Genomic DNA, 19,025 nt, shown 5'->3' with positions numbered 1-19,025 from the left:
GACAAGTGACGGGAGTTCACTCTGTTGCATGGATTCGATCTTACGAGTGTTGGTTTTTTGAACTTGCAGCACAGAGGCTTCTGTGGTTTAAACCAGTGGTTCTTAACCTTTGTTACTTGGATGTTTTTGAACTGCAACTCCCAGAAACCCCAGCCAGCACAGTTGGTGGTGAAGGCTTCTGGGAGTTGCAGTCCAAAACTCCTGAGTAACCCAAGGTTAAGAACCAGTGGTTTAAACCACAGCGCCACCACATCCCAATAAAACCTTTGCTATACCTTAAATATCTTTGACCTGTTTTGCCTCAGCAGCCGCATCTCTGGAAGCAAACATTTCCCTGTGAACAGAACTCACTCCCAGTCAGCACACTTTACATCGGGCACATGCACTGCAATGCAAACAAAATTACTCAAAATAAGTTGCTCTGTTTGATAGTAGTATTAAGTTTCCCTGCTTGACATGTACTCAGATAAGTAACCACAGAAACATGGTGGCATGTTAAAGATGGATTTTTATATTAATTAATGTGAGCTTTTGTGGACAAGGTCTGATGACATGCATTTTGAAGTTTTTATCTTAGCGCTATAATTGCACTTAATAAGGAACTTAAGAATCATCAGCAATGAGTTGTTTAACTGTATCACTATTACTTGGTATGGTGTGTTGTATGTTGTGTGGATACTATGAACTCTTGGGTGACGAGGGTGTGGGTGTGTTTTGGTCTGGTCTCTGAGTGTTCTTTGTGAATTTTGTTGTATGTGTATACAGTATATGTTCAATGACAATAAATTGATTTATTATGATGATGGAAGTGGACTTTTCCACGAAAGCTCACATGAAAAAATATAAAAGTTAGCCTTTGAGGTGCCACTACGTTTTTTTCCTACTTTTATTTTTTTCACCTATAACACAAAATACAAATCCATCTCATCGAATGAGATTCATTTCCCAGGAAGCATGATACAATATTTATTTTCTTAGGATGGGAGCCTCAACACGGGCACACCTGCCGTTCACACAACAGCAGGCGACAGCGACATCTAGTGTTGGAGACAGGAATCGCCACCCTCTGCCGTCGACAAGACGGGTTGCTGTTCCAAAACCTCGACGAGGCTGCCGCGCTTACGGGCGGCGCAATGGCGGCTCCTGGAAAGCGGAACCGCAGAAATAGTCTTCGCTCTCAGACAGAAATAATTTCCTCTTCCTTCAATTCACCTCCACAAGCTCCAACTCCGCTCGTGAGCAGCAACCATACATGCCACAGAAACCAGCCAATCAAATCCCACCTCATCCGTTCGTCACTTCCGGAAGCTAACTTCCGCTTCCGGGTGTGAAGGCCAGCTAGGGTTGCCGAGGAGCCTTCTGTTCTGTTCTTTTCCTTTCCTTTCTTCTTTCCTTTCTTTGTTTGTCTTCCCCCCCCCACCCCCCCCCCCCGAGAAGCTCAGTCCGCCGTCGCTGCCACGAGGGCCATGTACTCCAGCGTCGAGGGCCGGTCCACAAACGAGTCGTTACGGTAAGACCAGACTTCGTCCTGTTTCCCGCTCCCTTTTCCTCTCGCGCGATCGGCTCATAGCCGAGGGGGGCGTGGCCTGGGGGCGTGGCTTAGCCTCTCCATGGGGGGAACAGACGGATAAAGTGGGAAGTGAGGAGGAGGAAAGGATACTCCCCCCCCACACACACACCTCCTCTTTTCCTTTACCTTGTGGAAGAGGAAGTCAATTAGCTTATGAAACTCACTGCATGATGCACCACATGATGTGATGATGGCTGTTTTCTCACTCTCCCTGGCTGTGAAGGCTTTGTTTATTCATTTATTACACTTGTATCACGCTTTTTCTGCAGTGAGGCCTAAGTAGTATCCGGGGCTTTTCTGTTTTGTTATCATCACAACAACCTTATGAGGTAGGTCAGACAGGTCAGTTTCATGACTCTCAAGCCTGGGTCTGCTATTGGAACCGATACAGAAATTTCTAGAGGGGACGCGGTCCGTTTTTATATTTGTCTCCATCTCTAGTTATGAACTCTGGGATGATCTAAAACAGATCCTGCCCTTCCTCTGTCTGACAACCTTTCAAGTATTTCCAAAGTGCTGTCATATCTCCCCTCAGTCTTCTTTCCTCAAGGCTAAACATGCCCAGTTCTTTTAGTCTTTCCTCATAGGGCTTTGTTTCCTGTCCCATGTACCAGAAGAATGCATTTGTTGTTGTTGTTGCTTTTAGCATCTCTTGTGAACCTCAACTCTTGCCTTCCTCTAGCACCATCCCTGCAATGCTTTGCTTACTTGTCTGTACTCTTCCCTTCCTTCCACTTCCTATATATATGCCTTTTTACATTTTCAGGTTATCTCTGAGCGTTTTGTGAAGCCACATTGGCCTTTTTGCTGTCTTCCACCTTTTTGACTGCTAGAAATGGAAGTTGTCTGACTCCTTGCTGAGAGTGAGCTAAAGCAAATGCCAGGGGCAGCTATTTCTCACAGGTGGCTAGGCTGGAGTTCAGCCTAAGCCAGGCCGTGAAACCTTCCAGCTCAACATTTCTCCGGGTGAACACAAGTGCTGTGTAGATCTGTCAGGTGGAACTTACCAAATAGAGAATTCTGGGACCTGGGATCTTAAAAAAATTAAAATGGATGACACATGCCTAATTTTCATTACCCTCTTTAATTGGAAAGCAACTGACTACAGGGAGAGGAGAATTTCTTCATCTGTGGAGTTTCTTTCCAAGTGAAGTTCTGATTTTCTAGAGTTCTAAACTCTTAGAGAGAGCCCCCAACAATAGAGGACACACTGTGCAGATGATTGGGGCAACTAGATTTGGGGTGGGGCAGCTAGAATGGCAAGAGAGGCATTTTAGTGGTGGAATCAAGGTACTTATCCCCCTCTTCCTCTGTAATATACAGTGGTGCCCCGCATAGAGATGATAATCCGTTCCAGAAAAATCGTCATATATGGGTTCGTCGCTATGTGGGGTAAAAAAGCCCATAGGAATGCATTAAAACCCATTTAATGCGTTCCTATGGGCAAAAAACTCACTGTTATGCGAAAAATCTCCATACGGCTGCCATTTTTGCTGCCCGGTAAGCAAGGAATGGGCATGAAAACACAGCGGGCGGCCATTTTTTTACCCGGCGGCAATTTTGGAACCGCCGATCAGCTGTTCTAAAAACATCGCTATGCGAAAATCGGTAAGCGAAACAGCTTACCGATCATCGCAAAGTGATGTTTTACCATTAAAAACATCGCAATGCGATCGCTTTTGTGATCGCAAAAACGTAATCGCTATGCAAATTCATCGTTAAACGAGGCACCCGTTAAGCGAGGCACCACTGTATAGCTTGGCACATCAGCAAAACATCTGAAAAATATTGATGAGGCCTCATAATTTCTGGTAATGTCTTCTAATAATTGAAGACTGGAACAATTTCACTTGCTACCAATTTGAGCAGATTATGACATGAAAATAGAATCACAAACAAAAAAATCTGGATGAAGATGTGACACGTGTTAACTGATGTGTCAGCTTCTTCTTTCACCATTTATTAATATTCTCTTCCTCATCTGGTTAAAAAAAAGATTTCGGAAAGTTTAATTCTTTCATTATGTTTTGACCCAGGTGGTAAGTAATGAATTAAATAATATATTAATATAAGTAATATTTTCTAATTCATTTATTGTTCAGGTCAATAAGAATGCAAATAGTGTGGTTACCACATTGTTTCAAGCAAGTATTAAACTTTTGTATCATGTAGGTACTTTATCTGGAACTATTGGCAGGCCCTACTGAAGTGGGGGTGGGGCGGGGCAGGCAGTAGGATTCTGGGATCTTCTGTAACCAAAGAGTGGAACTTTGGGGAAGGATTATGCTTTTTCTATTGTATGGAAAGTAAATACGCATTTTCACAAATGGTCTGAATATTCCCCATTTGCAGAGTAATAATAAATTAGAACTGCAAGCTTCTATATGCCAGTATGGGAGTTCAGTGGGACTTACTTTGAATTTTGGTTATTATTATTTGTTAATTATTTTATTACTTCTGTCTTCTTAGCATTACTTGTTACTGAAACACTGCATTCTAGTTATTCCTTAATATTTATTTTATTGTATTTTACAAATACGTAATGGCCAGAAATGCTAGCAGGCAAAGATCTTTCTTCTGTTTTTAGCTTTTAATATTGTGCATTTAATGATGTAAGCTTTCTTGGTCCTTTTTAGGAGTCAGATAGGGTAAAATATTTTAAATAAATAAAAATAAATAAAATAAAAGCCTCCCAAATTATCCTTACAAATAATAAAGTGGTGTCTCAACTTACGAATGCCCCTATCTATGAACATTTTGACTTACGAGCAGCTCTGCTTGCAAAATTTTGCTTTGACTTGCAAGTGGAGCTTCGACGTAAGAACAGAAAAGGGCAGGGGAAAAAGGTGGGAAATTTAAACCGTTGGTGGTAAAAAGTCTGCTTCTTTGTAGCTCTTTCGCCCCAATGGTTAGGAAAAGGTGGTCTGTCCTCCTGGGCTTCTACTGCTGCTGGCGCCGGGAGGTGAGCCGCCGGACCATCCCAGCCATGCTCAGCCTCCCGGGCTTCCACTGTGACCACCGCTGTCGGGAGGCCTCCCCGGCTTCTACCACCGCCACCCCAGCTGGCCGGAGCTCCTGGGTGTGCTCCGCTTCTCTCAGCTCCGGGGTGCCTAGGCTCCCAGTGCCCTACACACAAGAGTTCCCGGCGACCCCGGAAAATGGCTCTTGCTGCCATGGGATGGGGGCGGTGAGGAAGAGGGAAGGACGGGGCCTCACTCCTGTCCCACTTGGCCGCCTGTGCGTCCCCGCGGGACTTCCTCCCTGGACAGGGGCCAGCCTCCCCCCCCCCGGGATGGTGAGGTAATGGGCAGACTCCCGGAGGCCTCCTGGCGGTGGTCCTGGAAGCCTGGGAGGCCTCCCGGTGACAGCAGTTGTGGCAGCGGTGGTGGCCGGGCCGGGCAGTGGCGGTGGAGGTAAGGTGCTGCTTTTTGCTTTTTATTGTTTTGGGTGGCTTTTTCAGGGTGGGATTGGGCTGATGGGGTTATGTTTATGTTTATTTTTGGATTTGTGTTGTTTTTTGCAGCCCCAGGGGCTTGCAGTGTTTTATTTTTATTTTATTTTATTTTATTTTTTGAAATGCTGGAACAGATTAATCCCTTTCCCATGCATTTCAGTGGGAAATGGTGCTTCGACTTATGAGCATTTCCACTTGTGAACAGCTTCTGGGACGGATTAAATTCGTAAGTCGAGGCACCACTGTATTTAAAGATTAATTACTAAATATTTATTTGCTAATCTAAAAGATTACTGACACTACAGTAATGTTATTTTTGGAAAAACAGCACCACTTTGCCCTTATTTCTGCAAATAATAATGTGTTGTGTTTCTCTGAAATATTATGTTAAACTAAGCTTTGTTCTTACTACTGGGAAGGTACAGTGGTGCCTCGACTTATGAAATTAATCCGTATTGGAACGGTGGCCGCAACTCAAAATTTTCGTAAGTCGAAACACCATTTCCTATAGGAATGCATTGAAAACCGATTAATCCGTTCCGGCCAAAGCAAAAAATACTAATAAAATAAAATACGGTACTGCAAAAACAGAACAGTTTTTAAAAAGCAAAAAGCAGCACCTTACCCTGCTGCCACTGCCAGGAGGCGAGCCGCTGAACCATGCCGGCTGGGCTCTGTCTCCCGTCCCCGCTGCCTCCGCCACTGCTGGATGCGAGCTGTCAGGCCATGCCAGCCAGGCTGTGCCTCCTGTCCCCGCTGCCCTCTGCCTCCCGTCCCCGCTGCCCTCTGTCCCCGCTGCCTCCGCCACTGCGGGAGGCGAGCTGTCAGGCCATGCCAGCTGGGCTCTGCCTCCCATCCCTGCTATCCTCTGCCTCCCATCCCTGCTGCCCTCTGCCTCCTGTCCCCGGTGCGGAGGTCAGGGTGGCTTTTGGTTTCCCGGGCTTCCAAAGCCTCCCCCGCTGCCCTCTTGCCTCCTATCCCCACTGGGACGGGAGGCAGAGGGCAGCAGGGACAGGAGGCAGAGAGCAGCGGGGGCAGCTTTGGAAGCCTGGGAAGCCGAAAGCCACCTTGTCCTCTTCGCCGGCACCCGGTACGGCGGTCGGGACGATGTTGGAAGCCCGGGAGGCTGAGTCTCTCTTTTCCTAACCGTTGGGGTGAAGAATCAGCCTCTTCGCCACCAACGGTTTGAATTTCCCACCCTTTTCCCCTACCTGTTTCTTTTTGTAAGTGGAAGCTCCAGCCGCAAGTTGAAGCAAAATTTTGCGGCTGGAGCTTTTCGTAACTCGAAATTTTTGTAAGTCGAAGCCCCACTGTATAAAATTCTCTTACCGATGACTTGTGTTGTATTTTCTCATATTTCAACACACACATGCTAAAATACCCTGGATCAGGCTATGTCACCTTGCATGTTAGATGGTTATGCATGTAGATTTCAATTTATATTGAAGTACTGTACTGTATTTCTCATGGGTTCCTAGTCTAATTTTTTTAAAAGAAAAAAGGATGCAAATGAAAATGTGATTTCAACAACATTCTAGTTTTGCTGGTTTGGGAAGAAAGCATGGTTGATTTTTATCTCTACTGCTTTGAGTTGGTTGCTATGGTAACCTTTTGGTTGTCAAAGCAAAACCCTTCAGATTTGATTGCTCAGTGCCAGCTACTATGGGTGCTTCATATTTTATACAGTGCTTCAGTCGGAACAGTAGGCTAATGCAAAGCACTAAACCTGATTAGGTAAACAGGAATAAAATAAGAGATCTAATAAGAGCTACATCAGGATATGCTAGATCTCTGCAGTCGCCAGTGGTTGGCTTTGGATATTGGTGCACACATTTGGAAAAATTTTGCTCTTGCTGCTAATTGAAGGCAACATAAGCTAACTAAATTAGGACTGGTGGAAGCATTAATTAAAAATAACTTTCTTGTTTGGTACTTTGGCTTTGGCAGCTACCTACTAGCAGACAGAAGCCTTATCAGCTGCCATCTGGAATGCACTTATTCCTGTTGACCTAGTGTTTCTGTGGAAGAATATTCAGCATTAACCTCAGTGTGTGTTATTTCTAGGTAAATGTGGTTACAATTATACTGCACATTTTTACTTGGCATCCTATGCCAAAGGATTTAATTCCTCTACCTCTGAAAAGCTGGGGTGACTTTCTGTCCAGAAACTTGGCTGGAACACAGGAAGCTGTTTTTAAATAAGTTGGTCCATGTGTCCTAATACAGTATAACATTTTCAGCACTGGTAGTCAGTATCTGCAGGAATATTTTCTAACCCTACATAGAGATGCTGGGGTTTGCACTCGAGACCATTTTCATACAATAGCGTTCCCTACTGTTGAGTTATGGCCCTTTCCTGTAGGAAGCAAAGCACTCCTTCAACAGGAGAGTCCTTTGTGTGGTGACTTGGAAGTAGACCCCACACTGTTGATTGGGACTTATTGTCCAGTCATAGTTTTTTTAAGACTGCAGCCTGCTTTAAAATTGCTTTAATGTTGAATTTCTTTTTCTTTCTTACTTGCTGTGACATTCATTGCACACAGCTTCTGACTAGGAGTACGAAGAAAATATGATTTAATTGGTTACAGTTCAACAGACGTTGTGGGATTGCAATTTGCCAGGATTCCATTCCACCAGCTATGCTGGCAGATACAGTCTGACAAAAATTGATTTTTTTGATTTAAATTGTAATTTGAACTGATTTTTTTTAAAAATTATTAGCTTATATCCACTGTGCTTTCTTTGCTTTTAGTTAGTGTAAACAAGTGTCATAGCATGTTTAAAAAGAGAGAAGTCAGGGTGGGAACATTGCCTCTTCTAATATGCTGTTTGGCATCTGCTTTAAAAATTTTTTTTTACAAGTATTGGTATTAAAACATAAGTGTACAGTTTGAAGTAATCTTATGCCTAATTAATAGGGTGGTAGAAGAAACTAAAAAGTTTGCATTGGTTAAGCTCGCTGATTAACCGCCTGCATGTTGCAGCCTTTGTTGTGACACAGAAGAGCAGAGCAGTGACTTGATCTAATTTTATGCCAGTTGCAAACAGACCTAAATATTTCCTTATATAGGGCAGTTTTTAAAATTGTGAAATTAAATACCAGTGGGAGCCCATGGCCTTTTGGTATGCTTGATTTTTAAAGAAGGAAGGAAAAGCTCTTAAGATAATTGCAAATTATACGTTGCATTTCTTGAAAGCATAATTAATTAATATATCACTTTTTATGTTGTTCTCAGAAAATAAGGAGGGCATTGCTGGTTCAGAACAGAAGCCTGTCTAGTTTAGCATCCTTTGTCCTATATTGCTCAGATGCCTCTTGTAAACACCCACACAGAAAAAAAAAAACACCTGTTCTGAAGCAGCTTTTGTTGAGTAGCATACTGTCTCTGAAACTGGAGGTGGCATATGACCATCATATCCTGTAATAATGAATAGCATTCGCCTACATGAATTTGTTCTATACCTTTTTAATGCCTTCTTTGAAACCAAAAGAAGATGGGTGTTCATTGCAGGTATTCAAATGTCTAATGATTTGTAAAATTCTGCTAGTTCATATGATTGATCAGGCCTTTGGCTGCTATATTATATATGAAAAACTGTATACTGCCTCAGAATTTAGGTTTCTGATACAGTTGATAGCATTTTAAACAAAATGCTACTGGATTTCAGGGTTGGCACTAAGACTTTTCCTAATGCAATTTTGCTGTTGCTTCATTTCAAGAATAAAATGTTCATTTAGCAAATAATTATGCCAGAATCGAATGAAATTTTCGAAATGCAAGATAACCCTTATTTTGTTAGAGGTGCATGATGGAAAATAAGTTGATTTCTGTAGTTGATTAGGGTGAAAACACAGCATTCCTGAAGTGTATCAGTGATAATTTGTTTTGGGCCATTCTTGGACATGATGTTTTTAAAAAGTAGTTTTAACTTCTGGAGAGTAGAATGGATTCTATTCTGTACTATGTGGATATTAAAAACAGGACCTTTCTTGGTTACAGGTAACATATCTATGCAATGGCTTTCCAAGAAATGTCTACCTGTCCCCAAAACCGATGAGAGTGGAATGAAACCATCTATTCTGTGTTTGTCTTTAAAAAAAACAAAACAAAACATACCTGTTATTTAGAAAAGGTGTTCCTTTCAAAGTCCCTCGTTTCAGATTCACATAACAAAAAATCTTGCAACAGGTAAAAATCGTACAGTTCTGATAGTATTCTAATTTTGGCAGTTATAGTAAAGCTGAACATGACATCTTTTCCCCCACATTAAAAAAGGCATACTGTTTGGTTTATAATGGATAAGAGGTACAGCAGGCAAATCTCAAAAAGAGAGTACTATATAAAGAACCAGCTGCAGGGCCTTTCCTTAGTGGCACCAAAGTTATGCAATAAGCTCCCCTAAGAAGTCTATATGAGTCCTTTTTGGTCTGTTGCTGGAAGTAGATGAAAATTGCCTGTTGGTCCATGCATTTTGGAATGGTGGAGAATTTTTACTGTGGATTTTATGTAATCCTAAAATAATGTTTCATACTGTTTTGATTTTTATACTTTACTAGGCTCAGAATTTTTACATGTGTTCTGCCTTCTACATCTTTTTTTAGAAAGATAACCTGGGAAGGAAATTATAGTATGTAGGAAGTAAATAAATAGTGACAATCAGACAGTACAGTAGAAAATGTTTGCTCAGGCAGATGTGAACAATACCTTTGGGAACTGAGACATAAGTGTATTTTTTATTTTTAGCTCCTATTATTTGATCTTATGTTGTCAATTGTCATTGCTTTTTCTACCTGTTTTGACAGAAAGGCAGGGTTTTTCTAGCAGGAAGACACAAATTAAATTAATAAATTCAATAAATATAATCTAGTGTTTTAAAGTAATTTTATCATTTATGTTTCTTTCCTTTGTTGTACACTACTCAAAGTAGCAATTTGCTAGATGGACGATAACTAAATTGAATAATACATTCCCATTGTGCACAGCTCTTAAATAGTTTCATACCTACTACTCAGATGAATTATATTCAGTACAGTAGAGTGTACTGGAGATGAGTCACAATACCACTACAGATCAATAAAACACAAGATCCCTAAAAGTAAATAAGCAATTAAATCAATATACATCAATCAATATATACAGTAAAAATTAACAAAACAGTACAATTAAAAAGTCAGCAAAAATCAGATCAATAAAATTAATGAACAATGAATAAACAATAAATAATTAAAATCAGTTCAGATGAAAATCAATATAAATCAATAAAATTAAAAACAAGCAATAAAACAGTTTAAAACTAACATCAGAAAGTCTTTGTTAAGAGAACAGTTGCTTTAATAAAATCTTAGGATTTTTAATCCATCCTTGATTGAAAACTTTGGAGAGCAAATATGTCATGAAAACTAAGCCAGTTATGAACATTAAAATGCCTATGATAGGAGTAGGACTCTTCTTCCAACTCTTATTTGTCATTAAATTGCTCAACATAGTAACTCTGCTATACCATCTAGTTTTACAGAGTTTGGCTCTGTTTTTGTTCTTTCTGGGGGTGCAGGTGAAATTTGTCCAAGGCTTTTTAGTAAAGATGAGTTGGAGATTTAGGGATTAACCTGGCTTTTGAAAGAAAGAAAGAAATAAATTTTATCAATTCATTCACCAAATGACAATTTTATTTGTCAAAGACAATTGTTAACTATATTTTATTTACAATTTACTAGTTAAAAATCTGTGGACACTAATTGGCTGCTGCTCTAAAATCACCAGTATATTTGAGAAATCAAACAGTCTGTCACAGAAAAGCAAGATAAAAACTGATTTGAAATTATGAAAAATGCAACCATCAGATTACCTCTGGGTTTGTTTTGTCTTGACCTTTCGTTTTTTGAAAGGGGGGGGTGCAGGTTACCTCTGCAGATGATATGAGCAGTACTACTCTTCTTAGCTAGATGCCAGCATCCACCAGGCCCTTGCAATTGAAAGCTCTCTCAGAATAGCTCTGCATCACATTTCCATGACATCAGATCAAGCAAACTGTCATGCGTTCATGGATGGCAGCTACCCAGGTATGTTCTGCCACCTGTGACTGGCAAAAATACATTTCAGGACAGAAACAGCTGCCCCTGGTATTATGCCACTGTAATAAATTTTTTCAAACATTTTGGTGCATTTTGCTGGCCAAATCCTGCCCTGTCTCAATTAGCTGCCTGCAAGTGGTGTAATGAATTTGAGATGGGTACGTGTTATTGTTCAACACTATTTTTTTACTGTACTTGTGCACCTGGCTTTCTCAGAATTTATAGTATGTTTGTAAAATTTAGCCATGCTGTTCAGTTTGCCTCTCTTAGTTTTTAAAACAGTTGCTTTGATTCTTCTTTGTTGTATTGTTTTTAAATAATAAAAAAATCACCCTAATCACCATAATCACCCAATCTCCTGAAAAGGACAAAGAGCTGATCCCACAGCTACAAATACTCAACTACACTAAACCAGAAGACAAACTCCTGGCAAAATGCTAGGAAGAAAAACCTTCAGAACACAGCCAAACAGCTCAAAAAACCTACAACAACTATAGGATCCCGGCCATGAAAGCCTTCGCGAATACATGTTTTTAAATAAATTGCAATATTCAATGGACATAAATTGTGTCTGATGTTTTATCTTTTTACAATTAATTGCTTAGGCCCTGTATAACATTTCACAGGCAAAAACAAGGAAACCGTTACTTATGTACAACCCCTTTATTCCTAGATCGAGGAATATTGCCTGACTATGCTAACATGGCTCACTTTAATTATACATACAATTGAACCCAATTTCTATTTTCTATATTCATTCACTTAACAATAATTTGACCTTTGTTGGGATTAAGAATGTTTTGTTAGAATGTTTGATCTATCAGCTATTAGACCTGTAGCAACTGATATTATCCAGATATTATCTGCATTGTGTTTTGTGTATTCGCATGCATGTGTGTCTTTCTCTCTGTCCATTTGTTTCTCTGTGAGAAGCTAGTGTACATATTAACACTATTGCTGAAAATCAAACTGCTATAGAATACGTGGTGTTTGATGCTTTGATGTCTAGCAAGAAGTGACTCGCATTGCTTGGAGTTCTTTGGTTATTTTCTACTAAACGTGGTCTATCTGTATTCATATCTCCAGGGATACGAATATGACCCACAGCACCACAGGTACTGCAAGGGCCCAATTTTCTCAACCAGAACAGCTGGCCCGCTCACCGGGCTCCGTGCATTGCTGGCGTCCTTGTTGTTGCGTCACTCATGCTAAGAACCCGACTGGCTTTCCTCGCCTCTCCACTGATCAGCTGAGTTTGGAGTTTCCCCATCTTGCCTCCTCACCAAAGTGGTCAGCCGTATGGGGAGATGGAGAAAGCCAGCCAGGCTCCTGCCACAATTGGCGCAATGATGATGCACCTCCAGTGTTGCGTGGAGCCCGGTGAGTGGGTCTGCTGGTTCTAGGAGAGGAAATTGGGTGCCCAATTGTATTCATATCCCAGAGGTACAAATATGAACAGCCCATGTCTACTTCGTACTACATTGTTAGCATTATTGATACTGATTTATTCTGCTAATTAATTTAAATACCCACTTCTTTGCTTATTAAGCAAACCACAGGTGATCCATCCCACTTTTGTTGATTTTAGCATGGATTGACATAGAATCAAAAGTTGTTCGTGTCTTTGAATAACAGCGACAATGAGAAATGTAGTTATTTTGCAGCAGCAGTAACAACAGTGATAATGGGTTTTCCTAATTTCATAATGTAGCATTGTTAATTAGTAGAATTTTATTTTAAAAGCAACTATATTGGTTGAATCTCAGCAGCAGCGATAATAAGAATTTCATTTGAGTCACAGTATTCTCTTTGGTCCATGAGATCACGAAGAGTCAGACACGACTTAACAACTAAACAACAACAACAAATTATCTTACAGATATGTAAGCACCGTCTTGTAGTATGTTGTTGTTATCTCCAAAATGGCCTGTCCTCAACTGTCCTGCTTAGCTTTTTTTAAACTCAACTCTGTGATTTCCTTTATGGAGTCAGTCCATCTTGTATTTGATCTTCCTCTTGTATTTTGTTCTTCCTCTTGTCCTGCTGCCTTCCACCTTTCGTAAGGTTATTGTCTTTTCCAGAGGACCCTGCCTTCTCGTTACGTGTCCAAAGAAGGACACACTCAGCTTCAACATTTTTGCCATCAAAGTTAGTTCAAGCTTGATTTTGATCTAGGACCCACTTGATCATCTTTCTGACAGTCCAGGAAAAAAACCAACTTTACAAAATTGTAAAATATACTAAACGACTAAACGAAAAATATATAGCAACCTTTTGGCCAAATCTCAAAATAGAGATCAGCAATTGCATCAGCAAATAAGTGAAGTACAATCCAGTATGTTGGAAAGCTGCAGAGTTCTACGCACTTTTTTTCTGTTACTGTTTCTGGAGAGACATTTGCAGTCAATGGTACCTTAAGGAAACTCACTGTTTTCCTACGTACTGTTAGTAGTCGTTGCCTATGTACAGTTGTACTATGTATGAACATATGTTTTAGACAATGAAGATGTAGTGTTGCAACAAGATTAACACCAGCGATTCATCCTTAAGTGACGGATGGAGACTCAAATGGAGTGAGTGAGGTAAACCAGTTAATTTTACCGGTAAAGGTGCCGAAGTCAAAAACAAAGGATTGTATCTATTTGGCACAGTTACAAAATCTTTAAACCTTGTCTTGTCAGTAACAGAGGAAAGAGCTTGAAACTACCAGTCAACAAGCAGCTTTTCAAACAGCTGCTGTTTCCTCGAAAATAAGACTTAACTTGAAAATAAGCCCTAGTATGATTTTTCAGGATGCTTGTAATATAAGCCCTACCCCCAAAATAAGCCCCAGTTCAGTGAAACCCTGCCCTCCACCCTTGTGTGGCAACCAGAAGAAGATGACATGACTGTATCTGAATAAATGTTGATTGTTGTACATGAAAACAAGTAAACATCCCCTGAAAATAAGCATTTTTAGAACAAAAATTAATATATGACCCTGTCTTATTTTCAGGGAAACATGCTATTTACCATGAAGTCATGATGATTTCAGTCATGTAGACAAGAAACAAGTTAATATTTAACTACACAAGCCAATTTAACATTTATTGACTAAACATATCTAGGTAAAGTTTTGACCTAGCTCGTCTGACAGGTTGCAACCTCCACTAATCCCATCAAAAACAACAAGTAGTTAATGTATAAGTGGGTATAGTAATGATTGTTATGAACCAGACAGGTTTCTGATCAGACAGATCTGCTTAAGTTTGCAGCTTCTGCTGGCGAGAAAAATAATAAAGAAATAGGCAGATTTTGAATTTTCCATTACATTTAGCATTAAAGTAATTTGAAGACCTCAGGAAACAGTGGGGGCATTAAACGTTGCTAAGCAACAGGAAATGGCCTTTTGTAGCAAGGGAAATTTACACAGCATTATTGTTGGGTTTTGCAAAGCAGTACCATATGCCCTGTTAAAGTTGCCCTGGGAGGGGGGGGGCGGGGAGAAAATATTGTGAAATGGAGAATCCAGTGAACAAGACAGGAATTTTTGTGTATGCTTTCTAGATTTGGGTTTATTTCCCTTTTTTAAAGCAATGGAGCCTGTAGAGTTTTTGGATTCATTGATTTTTTTCCACACGTACGTGTGTGTTTGTGTGTGTAAAAAAGGTTTCTGAGAGAGCATAAACTCCAGTACGTTTTTTTTACATGGAATGAAATAACATAGAAAGATTCTTTTTCATGTTCATGGTCCTTAGTTAAGAGCCGTAAGTATGACTTTTTGACAAATATGCTGTGCTTCATCATGAGTGGGGAAGAGATACACAAAAGAAATGAAGACAACTAAAATAATAATAATAATAATAATAATAATAATAATAATAATAATAATAATAATAATAATAATAATATGTCATTCAGATTTTGCATTTGGGGAACTTGATTTCTCTGAATCACATGAAATATGCAGATGAGGCAGATGTGTATACATGCATGCATTTTCTTTCTGTTTCTAGTGATGGAGCTTTGTTTTGAGCTGCTTTAAGGAACAGTGCAGTTCCTAGTATGTTGTAGTGGACAGACTAGGACTCTGGAGAACAGGTTTCAAATCCCTATTCAGCCACGGAAACTTACTGGGAGAGTGGAACGGGGAAAACCAGTCCTTAAATATTTTACTTACCTTGAAACCCGTTAGGGTTGCTGTGAATCGGTTCCGACTTGATGGCACATAACACACACACAAGGAACTATGCATGGTACTAGACCCTCACATCCTGTCCACTGGAAATCCTGATCCTACCTGCGTTTTAGTCATGCTTAGTCTTTGTTTTCATAGCACCTTCCAAATATGTCAAGCTGTAATTTCTTTCATCCTCAACCAGTGCAGCCGTTGTCTAGGGCTGGTGGTAGGTGTAATCCAGCAAGTTTTGAGGGTGTTGGTTAGGGGAAGGCAGCTGTCTTTCTTTCTTTCTTTCTTTCTTTCTTTCTTTCTTTCTTTATTTATTTATTTATTTATGTATTTATTTATTTATTTATTTATTTATTTATATTCATTTTTTCAATTTATTCACCAGCCATCTGGTCTGCAGCCACTCTGGACAGTTCAAAACACAAAAATAACACAAATAATATAATGCAACCCAATTATTAAATACAATAGCACGAAGTATGAGCTTTAAGATAACCCTTGGTGAAGTGGATTCTAGTCCATCAAAGCTTATGTCATAATGTGTTTTTATAATATACAGTATTAGGCTTTAAGCTGCTGCATTCATTAGCTTTTGTTGTGACAAACATAACAGGCTATTCCTTAAAGTCAAGAAGTATACCATTCTGAAATAAAATTAAAACCAGAATTTTTTGGTGAATGCTGAAATTTATGTTGTTCTCGTTGTTACATGGTGTAGAGTCCCCTCCAATTTAGAGTCACCTCTATGAATGAGAGCTCTCCAAAATGTCCCTGTACAAAATGTCCCTGTTTAGCCTGTGGTTCCATTAGGGGGTCAATCCCTATTTGGTCTTCCTGTTTTCTTGCTGCTTTCAACCTGTCCTCAGCGTTATTGTCTTTTCCAAAGAATCTTGCCTTCTCATGATGTGCCCAATGTAGGACAGCCTCAGTTTCATCATTTTATGGATACTGTAGTCAGTGTTGAATCTTACGTTTCTGAGTAATAATGGGTGAAATCTTGTTGCTTACTGTAGTAAATCACATTTGTGTAGGCCCCTTGAATCAGTGGCTTTTTGGTGAATCAACTTCTCAGTTAATTCACTTGATTCAAATGGGCCTATTCTAGTGTGATTACTATGCTCAACGACAGGATTTCAAATGGTAATTAACTGTTTGTAATTATAAATTACCTGTTGTTAATGGTATCCTCGACATAAATATATCCTTGGCATGAATATATCACAACAATTTTGTTGCCTCTTTATTCACTTAGGGTGTATTTTAATTTAATTTTTGGAAGTACTGTATGAGTATTTTTGTTGTCTCATAGATAGAGTTTGGGGGTCATTAATTTCTTTATTAGCAGCAATAAAGTTCATATCACATCAGGAGCAATTAACTGGATTTTGTTATTTTAAAAATTGCAACTGTTAATAATCATTTTTTATTTAAATTTTTAAAAATCATTTTAAAAATTCAAATCAATTTTATTTTAATCAAATCCACCCTGGATGAAATAGAGCTAGTTAAGGATGCAGTAGGGAGTGAGGGACAGGCAGGTGGGAAGGAGTGCTTAACCATTTTCTTGCCAGTCATTTTAAAAAAAATCTCTGAATTCCTCATTCTAACTACTGTATATTTCTTCCTCCAAAGCACGAGTATACTTTGATTCGCATGTGCTCCTATTTAAGTTAAAATTTGCTGTGGGAAAGCAGTTTTGAAAAGACTGCTGTGGAGGGGATTGATCACAGCATGTCTGTTTTTTACTCCTGCATTCGGTTTCCAATAGTTTCTTTTCATTTACAGTATTTACTTTTAAAATCAGGGATAGTTAATTGTAACTTTTGTCCTTGCTTCTTTTCATTTGCTTCTTTTTCATTTCAAGCTGTGAACATTTCATATTTCTGAATGTTTCAAAAGCCATACAAGAGCTGCCGGGTAGCTCAATGGTTTAGGTATCTGGCTGCAAGCCAGAGGTTAGAAGTGTGATTCCCCACTGTGCCTCCTTGACAGCGGCTGGACTCAATGATCCATAGGGACCCTTCCAGTTCTGCAGTTCTAAGATAGGATCTCTCATACTCACATGTCATAGGGCAGGCTTTTTGTAGTGAAATCCCATGCATATCTACTCATACATAAACTACATTGTTCAAATGGCAGTTAATCTCAGGTATGTTTGTCTAAGATTGCATTCTCAGTACACTGTCTAATACTTTTTTTTAGTCTGAATGAATTTTTTAAAATTAAACTCAAGCTAATTAGTGGGTAAGTTTATTTTTTATTTTATCTCATTTAAGGCATTTCAGATGCTGTATATTTGGGGATCTGAGATCAAGACATACTATTTTAACATACTGTAATCCAAAACTAAATGAAGAGGTTTTTAAAATCATATGTGCAAAATAGGGCAAAATTTGTTTGCAATGTACCTGCTGCCTTGAAAATCAGCACCTTATGCAAATACTGTACTAAATAATTATTTAAACATTGGAATGCATTCAATATTGGATTGTCAAACATAGAAAAATGTTTCATAAATTACTGAATCAAACATATAGACCTGTGAAGTTGGGGATACTAATTGGTTAATATTTTAGTTAATATTGTTCTATTTTAAAGTCTAAAATAGACTTTAAAATAGAGCCTCTGGTTTATTCCTACAAAGAAAACAATCCATAAAGATCAGTTCACTTGATATATGATGGAAGTTTTGTTTACTGGGAATAAAATTAACTGAAAACTTTAATGTTTCCAAAATTTCCAGGTAAGAAATTTGGCATATACAGACTTAAGTCATTTGTCTCTCCTATGACCATTAACAATTTATGATGGATGGTTAATTAATTACCTCCTGCTTAAGGGGTGCTACCACTTACATCATATTTATCTCTCGAGTAGATCTGAAACAAGACCATTATAATATTGCATGTAATAGGAATTTAGGGTTTCTAAATAACTTTGAAGTGATATATGTCACAACATTTAAATGTCAGTAGGTTTCTAATGTAAATATAAACTGCTCAGAGCATGAACTTTTACCTGTAATGTGTATGAAATTATTTGCTTTTAGTGAGGCATCTGTAAAGTGGTGTGTTGTAAAAATGTTGACATTCTTTTTCTAATTACTTAGTTTTCTATAAGCAAGATTTGTTTTCAGAGTGCTGATGTTACTCTGTTCTTGTTTCAGCTAAAGGTAAAAGGGTTATGAAACTAAAATCTAAATTAGAAATCTGATAATGGGGGAAAACCTTCTTAGCTCTGCTATACTCAGTCCTAGTTGTCTCTTAATGCAGCTATCATATATGTACTGTATATGTTCTCAGTGCTTGCTCACTCGTAGTTCTTGATTCTGGAAACAAATTGAGGGAAGTAATCTTTCAGACGACTAATCCCTGAAGCCAACTAACAAACATCTTAGCGCAGAACACAGGACTGAATACTTCTGTTCACATTTTCAAAATTACCATGAGGATACAGAGTGAATTTATCACCTTGGGTTTTTATATGTGGCCTATTGGATCTGAAATACTGTCTGGCGAGCCTGTGATCCATCTGTTCCTCCATAGTTGTTATGGAATAATACAGAATTATTCAGATGCATAATATTTGGGCAAAATACCTTTGAAATAATCTTAGTATATGGAGATGTAGAATTTTAAAAAAGAGATTTTTGAAGATAAAGATACTGATATGGGAATAATTCAGGGACAAACTGATATTCTGTATAATTATATAGCTCTATTAGAAGTTATACTTGATTAGTACAATTTGTATAATAAAT

General features: G+C 38.9%; 1 protein-coding gene across 6 annotated transcripts in view; it reads left to right on the top strand.

Moving 5' to 3' along the window:
* The first annotated feature begins 1,294 nt into the window (after nucleotides 1–1,294).
* EYA3 (EYA transcriptional coactivator and phosphatase 3) overlaps nucleotides 1,295–19,025 on the top strand; it is a 97,702-nt gene continuing 79,971 nt past the window's right edge. For 3 of the 6 annotated variants that reach the window (XM_072980110.2, XM_020810533.3, XM_078380215.1), the window contains exon 1: nucleotides 1,295–1,510. The gene's annotated coding sequence lies outside the window, so the exon portion shown is untranslated. Of the gene's footprint in view, nucleotides 1,511–1,718; nucleotides 1,900–19,025 lie in introns of those variants that run through there. The other 3 variants (XM_078380221.1, XM_078380220.1, XM_078380216.1) reach the window with 3 other exon arrangements.

Source organism: Pogona vitticeps, chromosome 9 (genome assembly GCF_051106095.1).
Source record: "Pogona vitticeps strain Pit_001003342236 chromosome 9, PviZW2.1, whole genome shotgun sequence".
Lineage (NCBI taxonomy): Eukaryota > Metazoa > Chordata > Lepidosauria > Squamata > Agamidae > Pogona > Pogona vitticeps.
Note: the sequence above shows the minus strand (reverse complement) of the source record. Positions and strands in the feature narration are given on the sequence as shown.